Source organism: Triticum dicoccoides, chromosome 5B (genome assembly GCF_002162155.2).
Source record: "Triticum dicoccoides isolate Atlit2015 ecotype Zavitan chromosome 5B, WEW_v2.0, whole genome shotgun sequence".
Classification (NCBI taxonomy): Eukaryota; Viridiplantae; Streptophyta; class Magnoliopsida; order Poales; family Poaceae; genus Triticum; species Triticum dicoccoides.
Window position 1 is genome coordinate 616,773,533 of NC_041389.1, and position 11,675 is coordinate 616,785,207.

Consider the following 11,675-nt stretch of genomic DNA (forward strand, 5'->3'; position numbering starts at 1 on the left):
TAAACTTTTAGAAATTGGTTTATGGTGGATATCATCGTCATACTACTCGTTTGTGATAGTTGCGTATGCCATGGAATGGTTTTGTTGATACATGCTATTTATAAAATAAAAAATATTTAAGATCATGAAATACGTTTTTTAATTTTTTGTGAATGAATGTTTTTGGGGGTACATGCTTGTTCTAACCATGCACATTTTGATAGCTATATCTAGATTATAATATTATACATATTTTGGCTGCAAACATTAATATATCGCAAAGCCTTGCACTTGAAAACCATAAAACATACATTGATACACATAGCATTACATATAATAAGTAGGAAAAGAATTACATTTCTGAAAAAGTAGGAACTAATAATTAAATATACATATTCGAAAAGATAAAAAATAGGAATCTAAGCATTAGGATCTTCCTCATCTGAAGATAATATTATAATGCTATCATATTCTTTGCGCGAAGAAGACGATTGATACTGCTGCGGTGCACTGACATCTTCTTTATCTTCGACATTGGTTCTCTGATTGGTTTCAATGGTTTCATTTATATTCCTTAACCGAGGCACATAAGGATCATCTGTATATGAAACACTTTGCTTGTTCTTAGTTGGCATAACATACATTTTTGGTTCAGCCTTGATGTGTTCCGATACCAAGTCCGTGGTCAAGAATCGGATAACCTCAGGGGATAGATGGCAACACTCACTTGAATCGTCAAATGTGGAAGACGAGTTGGTTGTATTTGTTGGAGTAGCAGTACCACTTGCAGCAGCTTCAAGTTGATGGTCAATAGATTGCCCAGACGCAGTTAGGAACCAAGGTGTCTTGGGGACATCCTTCCTCTTGGTTGGATTAACCTTGTTCTTGTGCTTGCGCGGTTGCATTTTAACCAATATGGTAGTGGAATGACTTGATGGAATGTTGTTGTGATGACAGATGTGAAATCTGGTCTTATATAGACGTTGATGTAGCACTGTTTCAAAATTATTTTTCTAAATAAAAATAGGCAGGTACTGGTGTTTGGTGGTAATGGATCAATGCATATCTATATTGATGTGACAACACTAGATGGAGAAATAGCTTTCCAGTACATCGTCAGAAAGTAACGTGTAACAGCTTCCTAGCTAGCTGGAGAATCATAAGATTCTCTTACTAGTACAATGCTGTCAACTTTATCAATTGAATCAGTACACGCATCCTCTGAGAATGAAACGTCTTATTGAATGCACATACCAGTAGTACAAATTTTAGAAAACGCCCTCCTAGATGGGAATACTATGCTAAAAGTATAGTATATGTTATCATGTAATTTCGTCAAATTAATTTTACACTTGATAAAATATCAGTAAGATTGTCGTATTAATAATTGGACGCAGAAATTAATTATAGTTCTTAGTATTGTTGATAAAATACTATTTTGAAATAGTAAATTTATATCATTAATTGTTATTATAAATTTCAATAGTTTAATAATGTTGTAGAGAACTGAAATGTGAAATGTGAAATGTGAAATGTAAAATGTGAAATGTGAAATAAATAAGTTATCATAAGTTCTTACACTTCTCGATTCATTCATATGATTTGATTGCTTTAGATAGATCAACCATACTTTGTAATTTTATGTAATAGATATTCGGACTTTAGATAAGCATTATTGTTAGACAAATAAGAAATTAAATCTTCATACTTTGTAATTTATGATATATGAAATGTACATTTCAAAGTCAATGAAAAAGGAATATGATAAATTTTCAATTTACTGAAATATGATATGGTAGCAATAGCAATCATACATAGGACATGGTTTGAAGAGTAGTAGCACTTCTCCATTGCGTCATATAATTTGATTGCTTTATATACATCAACCAAGGTGCTGAAAAGTTGTAAATATTGTGTAATAGAAATTCACACTCTAGGTAAGCAATATAGTTATAGAAATTAGATATTAAATTTTCAAATATTTTAAATTAAAATTCACGGAATGAACATTTCAAATGTGATGAAATACGATTATGATCAAATTTCAATGAAATGAAATATGTAATTGTATCCGTGTATATTTTTTCCCTTCTAAATAACAATCATACAAAGGCCATGGTTTGAAAAGTAGTAGCATGAATCGTCTCCTCTGTTCAGAATTGTATTTATGTGGCTGCGCATGCAGGTACACATACAGGTCATAAAGGATGCTTCTGCCATGTGGACATAAAGTTATTCGATTCCTGCCTCACATGTCTTGACCGGTACGGTACTATTGTGACCAGTGAAATAGTAAAAAAATATAATTTTACCAGCATGGTAGAAAACCTTCTTACTGCATGCGTATCTGTAGTTACTAGTTAGGACTCCAGATGCTATATATATGTTGTGCGCATGGCATTTGAACACAGATTGCTCTAGCGCTTAACTACTGAAATACATCTAGCAGTTAGCAATGGTTGTCATAGTTACAGTAGTCGTCCACCTGCCGCAGAAGAAACTCATTCAACCTGAGTTCTTGTGTGGTTGCGGTAGACCTGCAGCTTCTACGAAGTGTTTAGGTGGAGAACACAATGATCGAATGTTCTATAGGTGCGGGAACGGATGGGTTGAAAATAATGACAGTTTGAATGAAAAACTATGGTGGAAACGGGTTAGTAAATTTACATTTCCTTTCTTCGATTTGAATAACATTTTCATGAAAGTATATATTTTTTGCAACATTGCGCTATGTTCTTAAATTTTTCTTTCTAACTTTCAGCACCTTGGTTGCGAAGTTTTTGTTTGGGAAGATGTCATTCAGAAGTTTGCGGAGACAGTGTTTGAGTACAATCAACTTGGTGAAGATGAGTTAGAGTCTGAGATAATTGGAACAATTGGAGCTCGGACGTCCAACTAGTTGCATGTGACCCTATCTTGTTATTACCTACCATGTATCAATTTGTTTGCTATCTATGTAATTTCATTTGAGTTATTTTGTTGATGCACTACAAATGTTTCATTTGGCTTATCGATTTACTAAGAAATTCTGTTGTATGATGGAAAATTAGTTCTTTGATTTGTTTTAGCAAATTGATGTAGTAATGATATATGTTTCAATTCGAAGATGGTAAATATTAGATCACGTTTCATATAATAGAAGTACCGTTCAGTTCAGGATAATATAAAAAATATCCCTACACATAACATTACATATAATAAGTAGCATCAAACTATGAAGTAATAAGTAGCATAAAAAATGATCCTGGTTGTGTTTGCATGTTGAGAAACTACTTGCAAAACTACTTAGGTTTGTCCTATTAATATATAACCATGAAATTTAAGCAATAAAGCCATTTTAGTAGTTAGTACTGAGTATGTGACATTTCGAAGCTTCTCTTGTAATGCTAACCAAGGGAACAGATAATTGAGTTGGTAAAATTTGAGCGATGTCATTAATTAGGAAATAAATAGTTGGTGTGTTTTATTATACATGAACAGACTAACCATAGGAAAGGCACAGGGGCAATTCTTCTACACATGCAAATCATTCGGTGGCGGAATAGAAGTATTACGTCCCGTTATTGGGAGCAAGCAGTGAAATAGTTATCAGAAAAACAATTTGTCAAGGAGCAACTTTGGACCCAAATAGATAATTCATATGATATTGTATTTATTATTTTGTTGTGAAAAAAACGTAAAGTATTAACTCGTTTCACTAATAAGTTTATGAATTCACCTAAATGTATTATTGAAATAACTATAATTAGAGGAATGTGTTAAAGATGCTATTGAAAGAAGTGAAATGAGATAATTAAGATATCAAACGTAATGAAAGTACTCAAATGTATTTTTGAAATATTGAAACTTGATATTGTAAGTAGTGAAATATGATATCGTTGTCACACTTACATGAAAGAGTGGCGTTTGATGGAAAATTCCCGCTGAATGCAAGGCCACTTGTTACCCCGTGACTGCGGAGAGTCATGTCACGCCATACGAGCCATAGTAAAATATTTTATATTATGTCATACATCCATCTCTGTTCAGTGGTGCACAGAGACCTTTTACATAGTGTGTTCTCTACCTCTCGCCTTCAACGCCATAGCTACAGCATAGAGTTTGAAGAAGGAACCCTGGGCACCAGCATTAGGCGACGGAACCATTAGGACAGAAGCTCGTCCACACTATTCGTCTTACTGCTGAGAAGCACATCAAATCTTCCCCGCTGTCTCTTAAATCGACGGTACGTTCCTTTACCCAATATATTTCATGTAGATTTTGCTGGAAGACAGTAGATATTTAGAAATGTTGGATCTGGAGTTTGTTCATCACTTTCCTGCCTTTGTTGAGCATTCGATTCTTGTAAATGAAAAACATAACGTACTACTTATGTACTAGTAAAAATAAATGCACTGACTGCTAGATGTGGCGATTTACTTGAATGTTTTTTGCAACTGTTAGAACAACAACAGCTTAACTGCGAATCTTTTCACTTGTTTATATGTGTTACAGTGTAGTTTCCAGTAAAATTATGCGTTAGATGGTGCTAAGATAGTTGGATTCATGGCCTAAGTTTATTAGGTTATGGTTTCTCTCGTTCAGTATTTCAACATTTCAGTACTACCAAGTTACATATATCAATTAGTAAGTGCAATTTGGAATTTCAATTAGAATATAAACCAGCTAATGTTTTCAGGATGGACGATCAAAGCGATGAAGAAACGGGTGACCTATCAGTATTACCTGATGACATTAAACAAATTATTTTTTCACGTTTGCCAGCACACCTAATAGTCTTGCCAGAGCAATCAGTGTGTGCAAAAAGTGGAAGAGGCTGATTGCAAGCAATTCCTTTAGGAGACTCTTGATTGATAATCAGAAGAGTCCTCCTTTCCTAGGACTTTTCACAAGAATAGATGGAATATTTAGATTCCTTGCTATTGGTCAACATCCTGATATTGTTAGAGCTGAAGTGTTTGAGGAACATTTGCAAAGTGAAACTGACGATCCTTTCTTAAACAATATGCGAATCGTTGATGTTCGTCATGGCAAGGTACTATTGTTGTGCACACAAGGTAGGATTCTCGCAGTCTGGGATCCTATGAATGGAGAAACAACTTTCACACAAGAACCAGAGAATGAAATGAATAGCCAGGCTAGTATATTGTGTGCTGCGAATCATGATCACAAGGATGGATGCAATAATTGTCCTATCAAAATAATTTGGATTTGCACTGGAAGAAATCCAACGAAGGTGTACACCTTTTGTTTTGCTAGTGCTGAGTGGAAATGTGCTGTGTGTGTTCTTCCATCTTTGTCATATGTCGAATTCCGTCCTGGAACCATTGTTGGGAATGTCATGTATTGGGTAATGAGTGTAAACCATCTGTTTAGTTTCAATATGATTGACAGCAGCATGAGCTACATAGAGCAACCTCATGAAGTTGATAAAATTCTTAGGAGGAATGTTCATGTAATGAAGATTAGAAATCATGAAGTTGGTCTTGCTGCTGTTATTAATTATGAGATGAAAATATGGAGGATGGAACCTGATTTTGAGGAAACAATATGCTGGATTCCTCATAAAGTGATTCAACTGCAGCGAATCATTTCCTTCCCAAGAACAACACATTTGTGCTGGAAGCCTAAAGCAATCTTACTTCATGTTTTTGAAGATAGAGAAATGGTCATTTTTAGAACTACAGATGGTGTGTATGAAGTGGACATTTGCAATGAAGCTGGTAGAAAGTTGTTTGGACCAGAAGTTACTATGTCAATATACCCATATGCAACTTTATATATCCCTGGTAGGTTTTTCTTTAGTAATTGAACCAGGATATTTAGTGCTACCAGTTATGATACACTAACATTTGAGTTTGAACTGTAGGCGTATCTGGGTATGTGAACTAAGAAGGCCGAAGTGTTTTTATTTTGGGCGATGAAGACGTATCATGGAAAATTGAAACGACAAGTTTGTTCGTCATACCTTTTGGCGAAGCTACCTTTATTATACCATAATTTGTTAGTTTGGGATGTTAGTCCTATTTGGATCATAGAATCTAGATTGTAATATATTTGAATGTTTCCAACGTGTGTAATAACTATAATATTTTAATTTCAAGTTACCTATTACACTCTTGAGATGTCCTTCCATGTTGTACATCCTGAATATTGTACTTATATTTTTTCGTAGGTACTTTATTTCTGAAAGAATGAAATATGAAATGTCATTCATATAAAATCTGACATGCAATATATGAAATTAAATAATGAATAAATATATTTCACATGTAAGTTATATCAAAATTTAAAAAAACATATGAAATTGGAGAATTTTGGAAACAATGTAATATGATTTGTTGTACATATTACTTATTGATTTCAAAAAATGCGATGCAATAAATACATAGCAAATATAAATTATCATATTTCACATTCAAGTCATATGAGGATTATAATTTGAAATGGAATATGTACATAGAAAAAAATTATATCATATTTCACATTGTACTCACAAGAGAAATATAATTATGTATTTTCTACGGTTCGTATTATGGATACAATGAAATGTCACATGTTGTAACTATAACAATTCAAATTCTTTATGTAATATGAGATTTAATAAATATGACTTTTCAGTTTTAAAGTATGAAATCAAATAATTTAGTGATGTCCTAATGTTTCACATTTGAAACATAATTTTTCAGATATATAGTATAGCATGTTTCACATTTGTAAAATCATATTTCGGTTGAATACTTAGATATTATTATTATTTGAAATACGTTGCAATCATTTTTTATCAATTTTCATATATCATGTTTGACATACGTTAATACAGGAATCCATAATACATATAACTGATAAATTGAATTTCAACAATTTTATATTTCACAATTTGGATATTAAAATAATGTATGTATAAATATTTGAGTTGGAAGGACAAGTATTATATTTTACATTTCATATGATACAATTTGGTCAACGAAGAATTGAAAATTTTATTCAACAACTATGACAGTTCACATGTATAAAATGACATATGATTTGTCCTACTTTGTAAAACTGAAATTTATTCTATAATCAATATCAAATTTCATATGCATAAACCTCCATATGTTCCATATTGTGTGTAGAATGAAATATGATATATTGTAACTATCACATTTCATTATCATAATGTGAAATGGAACTAGTTAAAGAATAATTTAATAGGATCTACATAATACTTTTGAAGTACAAAAGATGAAATGGACTAAATACATAGCAAATATAAAATATCATATTTCACATTGATATTTCCTCATGTGAGTACATTGTGAAATATAATTATGTATTTGAAATGGAATTAATGTAGTGAAATATTATGCCATATCTTATATCATGTTGTACACATGACTTTTTCATTTCATAATTTGAAATGTAATAAAAACATAGCAAATATAGAATATCATATTTTGGAACTCACATTTTGGAATATAATTAAGAATTTTATATGTTTCGTATTGTTGATATATTGAAATGTGACACGTTGTAACTATAACAATTCAATATGTTTATGTGAAACCCAACAATTGTGGGGACAATATAATATGAGATGTAACAAAAATGACTGTTAAATTTTATAGTATGAAATGAAATAATTGAATAACAAATATCATATTTTAGTTGTATAGTATGCATTAAGTGACGTGGTAAAGTTTGAATAGCATGAAATGAAACAATTGAATAGCAAATTGCAAAAATCATATTTCAGATATTTAGTATGAATGAAATGATGTATTGACGTTTCACATTTGTAAAATCATATTTCGGTTGAATACTTACATATTATTATTATTTGAAATACTTTGAAATCATTTTTATCATTATTCATATATCATGTTTGACATACATTAATACAGGAATTCATAATACAGATAACTGATAAATTCAATTTTGTCAATTTTATGTTTAACAATTTGGATATTAAAAGAATGTGTGTATAAATATTTGAGTTCAAAGGACAAGTTTTATATTTACATTACATATTATACAATTTGCTTAACGAAGCACTGAAAATTTTCCTGAAGAATTATTACATTTCACATTTATAAAATGACATATGATCTGTCCTGTTTGTAGTACTGAAATTTATTCTTTCATCAACATCAAATTTCATATGTATAGACTGACATATGGTTCATATTGTCTAGAAATAAATTTGATATATTGTAACTATGACATTTCATTATCATGATATGAAATGGAAGTTGTTAGGGAATAATGTAATATGATTTGATCTACATAATAATGTAATATGATTTGATCTACAAAATATGAAATTGACTAAATAAATAGAAAATATAACTTATCATATTTCACATTGATATTTCCTCATATGACTTATATCATGTTTGACATACTTTAATACAGGATTTCATAATAGAAAGAACTGATACATTGGATTTCAACAATTTTATATTTCACAATTTGGATATTAAAAGAATGTATGTATAAATATTTGAGTTCGAAGGACAAGTTTTATATTTTACATTTCATATTATAAAATTTGCTAAACGAAGAACTAAAAAATTTCCGTAACAACTATGACATTTCACATGTATAAAATGATATATAACTCATCCCCTATTTTGCAGTACTGAAATTGTGTGTACAATGAAATTTGATATATTGTCCTATGGTTGATATTGTGTGTACAATGAAATTTGATAAATTGTAACTAACACATTTCATTATCATAATATGAAATGGATGTACTTAGGGAATTATGTAATAGGATTTGATCTACATAATACGTTTTAAGTACAAAATATGTACGATTTGCTAAACACAGAACTCCACATTTTAATGAACAAATAGTACATTTCACATGTATGAACTGAAATTTGATATGTACCCGTTGGTAGTTATGAAATATGTTCTGTCAGATATCTCATATTTCAATGGTATATAATGACATATGGTCCAATTTGTTCGAAAGAATCAAATATAAGAGGTTGTACTCATGAAATTTCATTATCATAATATCAAATTGAATAATTTTCGAAATAATGTAATATGAGTTGTTTTACATTTCAATTATTCTTTTTAAAATATGCAATGGAATAAATACATAGCAAATATAAAATATAAAATTTCACATAGGAGTTTCATGATGTCTTAATGTTCCACATTTGAAACATCATTTTTCAGTTAAATAAGTACATAAAATATGTTTAATTTAAATAACAAATATCATATTTCAGTTATATAGCATGGACGCGGAGTATCTGTGCACGGGTTCAAATGAGCTCGCTATCCAGGGCGTCGATTGTAGCGTTGTGATCTGCGCCATTTCTTTATTCTGGTGGGCTGGGAGTGCTAGTAAATGTGGACTGTGCCGAAATACGTACGCGGCAGGCGTTGGTAGTGGGCCTATTTTGACGGCCGCGTGCACGTCCGTTTGGCGGTGACGATTTGGGCCGTGGATCAGAAATTGATTTCCGTCTGCTCCGTAGCACAGAAAGTGAGCTTTCCGGTGCAATGGGCCCATGACGCAGTTGACCTAGGTTTCGGAGTTCCGACGGTGAGCGGCGGCGGCGGCGGCGCCGACGGCGACCAGAATGGAGTTCCTCATGCAGCCTATCCACGGGTATGTATTCCATTGACCTTGCATCAGAGTTTATCCTATGGATTTGAGAGTTCAATGGATGGATTATGACCGGATTGCTCTTCACTGGCACATATCCACTTTTCTTGAGGAGGTGGGGGGGAGTTCGGTTCCAGCACCAGTGCGGGCGGAGGCATCGGCCGCCGGTATAGTCGTTCAGCCACAGGTTCCGTTGGAGGAAATAGCAGCAAAGCGGTTGGGGGCGGAGGATCAGCCGCTTGACACAGGGGAGGCACAGATGATGATGGTGAGTGAAGCAGGGGCGGAGAGGAGAGACACATCTCCACCAAGCTCTGAGCTTTCAACCGGGAAGATGAACCCACGAGCTCCAGGCTGGAATAAGAGGTTCGTGCATTGCAGTTGTGTCTCAGCAACTGCAACTAGATGTTTTTCCAGTTATTACCAAGAATGGTAGAATATCTTGTACCAAATGAATTTGAATGGGTGTTAGAGCCGAATGTATAGGAGTAGTAGGAGGCTCGGCTGAAAGGATAGCAGTGTGGATAGCATAGCTGATCTTTGCCCTGTTTATTTGATTGGCACTTAGCGGTTTAGCTTTAATGAAGGGAATCCAGGTAATTTGAAAACATTGAAACAAATGCAGCTGTGGTATCTTACAATTTTGCGCTGGTAACTAGTATTTTTCTTTCTAGGCAGAAGGTGACGGTGAAAACGACGGGACTGAAATAATTAGATTGCTTGGACACAGAAAGGTTTAGGTGACGTAATTACGATGGCAGTGTTGGATGGATGTACTGAAAAATTGCTTGTGAGGAAACATCACTGTACAGTGAAAAGTAAGTGGACATGTTTCTGGGTAGGATGAAATTGGAAGGAACTGATGTCATAGTTGAATGAACCCTGTCTTCGATGGTAGTATGAATTAAATTTTAGAATTAGGTGAAGTTTGCCCAGTTCTTTTGGCTTTGATTGTGAGTTGAACTCGAGCAAGAAGGCGAACTGTTAGATGAAGGTCTGTATGTGACTAGAGTTATTTCCCAAGTTGTTGCTTTGTTTTTTCTACTGTGTAGGTTGAACTAGGTACTTGGTGACTGAATTGTATGTAAGTATGTCCTATCTAATTTGCAGGTTGCTGATCGGAGCAGTTGCACCTAGCTGCCCGCCTTGCCCAAACTGTGTCAGTGCATTTGAGAAGGCTGTTTGGAACTATGCTGAGAATCCAAGAGACCATGTGGTCACTCCCACTATCGGCACGACATTTGACTCTGTTGGAGAGGGTTGTGACTTCTACAATTTATATTCATGGGAGAAAGGCTTTGGTATTCGACATGGCAAGAGCCGGCTAAATGTAGAGAGAACAATATGCATGCAGGAAATAATGTGCGGCTGCTCGGTTAGTATATCCTGGTTTCGACGTTAAGTTTTAGTACATAATGCTGCTAGTAAAGCATAAGCGCACTGAAATTATTAAATTGCTGTGTTATTTTTTTCAGGGGAAGGCTGGTGTTGAGAATACGAGATCCTGTTGTTGTGAATGTCCCGCCCTAATAAGGTTGCTGCGAGCAGAGGATAATGGGTGGTATATTGCGGAGCATAGGGATACTCATAACCACTCGTTGTCCCCGAACTTTGGCGAGACACTCCAATGGCCATCGCACAAGCATATAGATGCGTACACACGAGACCTTGTGAAGCAGCTGTGTCAGAAGTAGTGGTGTATGTGGTGGACAGTGACAGCCGTGGAGGGTCCGAATTTGAAGAATGGTCTGACGATGCTCATGAAAGGATGGTTGACATTGACATGAGGCTGAGGGAGCAGGAAGCTAAAGATGCAGAAGTGGCAAGGAAGTGTCAGGAAGATGCAGAAAAGGAAGCAAAAGAGCAACATGCAAAAGATGAAGAACTTGCAAAGAAATGTCAAGAGGAGATGGAGCAGAACGCGAGGGACCAAGTGGCAACTGATAATCATGTTGCGCGTATGTACCAGAAGCTTTATGATCAGAACGGTGAGTACTTTCGTAACACCTAATAAGCGAATGGTCCGTGAAAAGTACGAGAACATGCTTGCGGTGTCTCATTCATGTGTGTCTTTCGTGCAGCT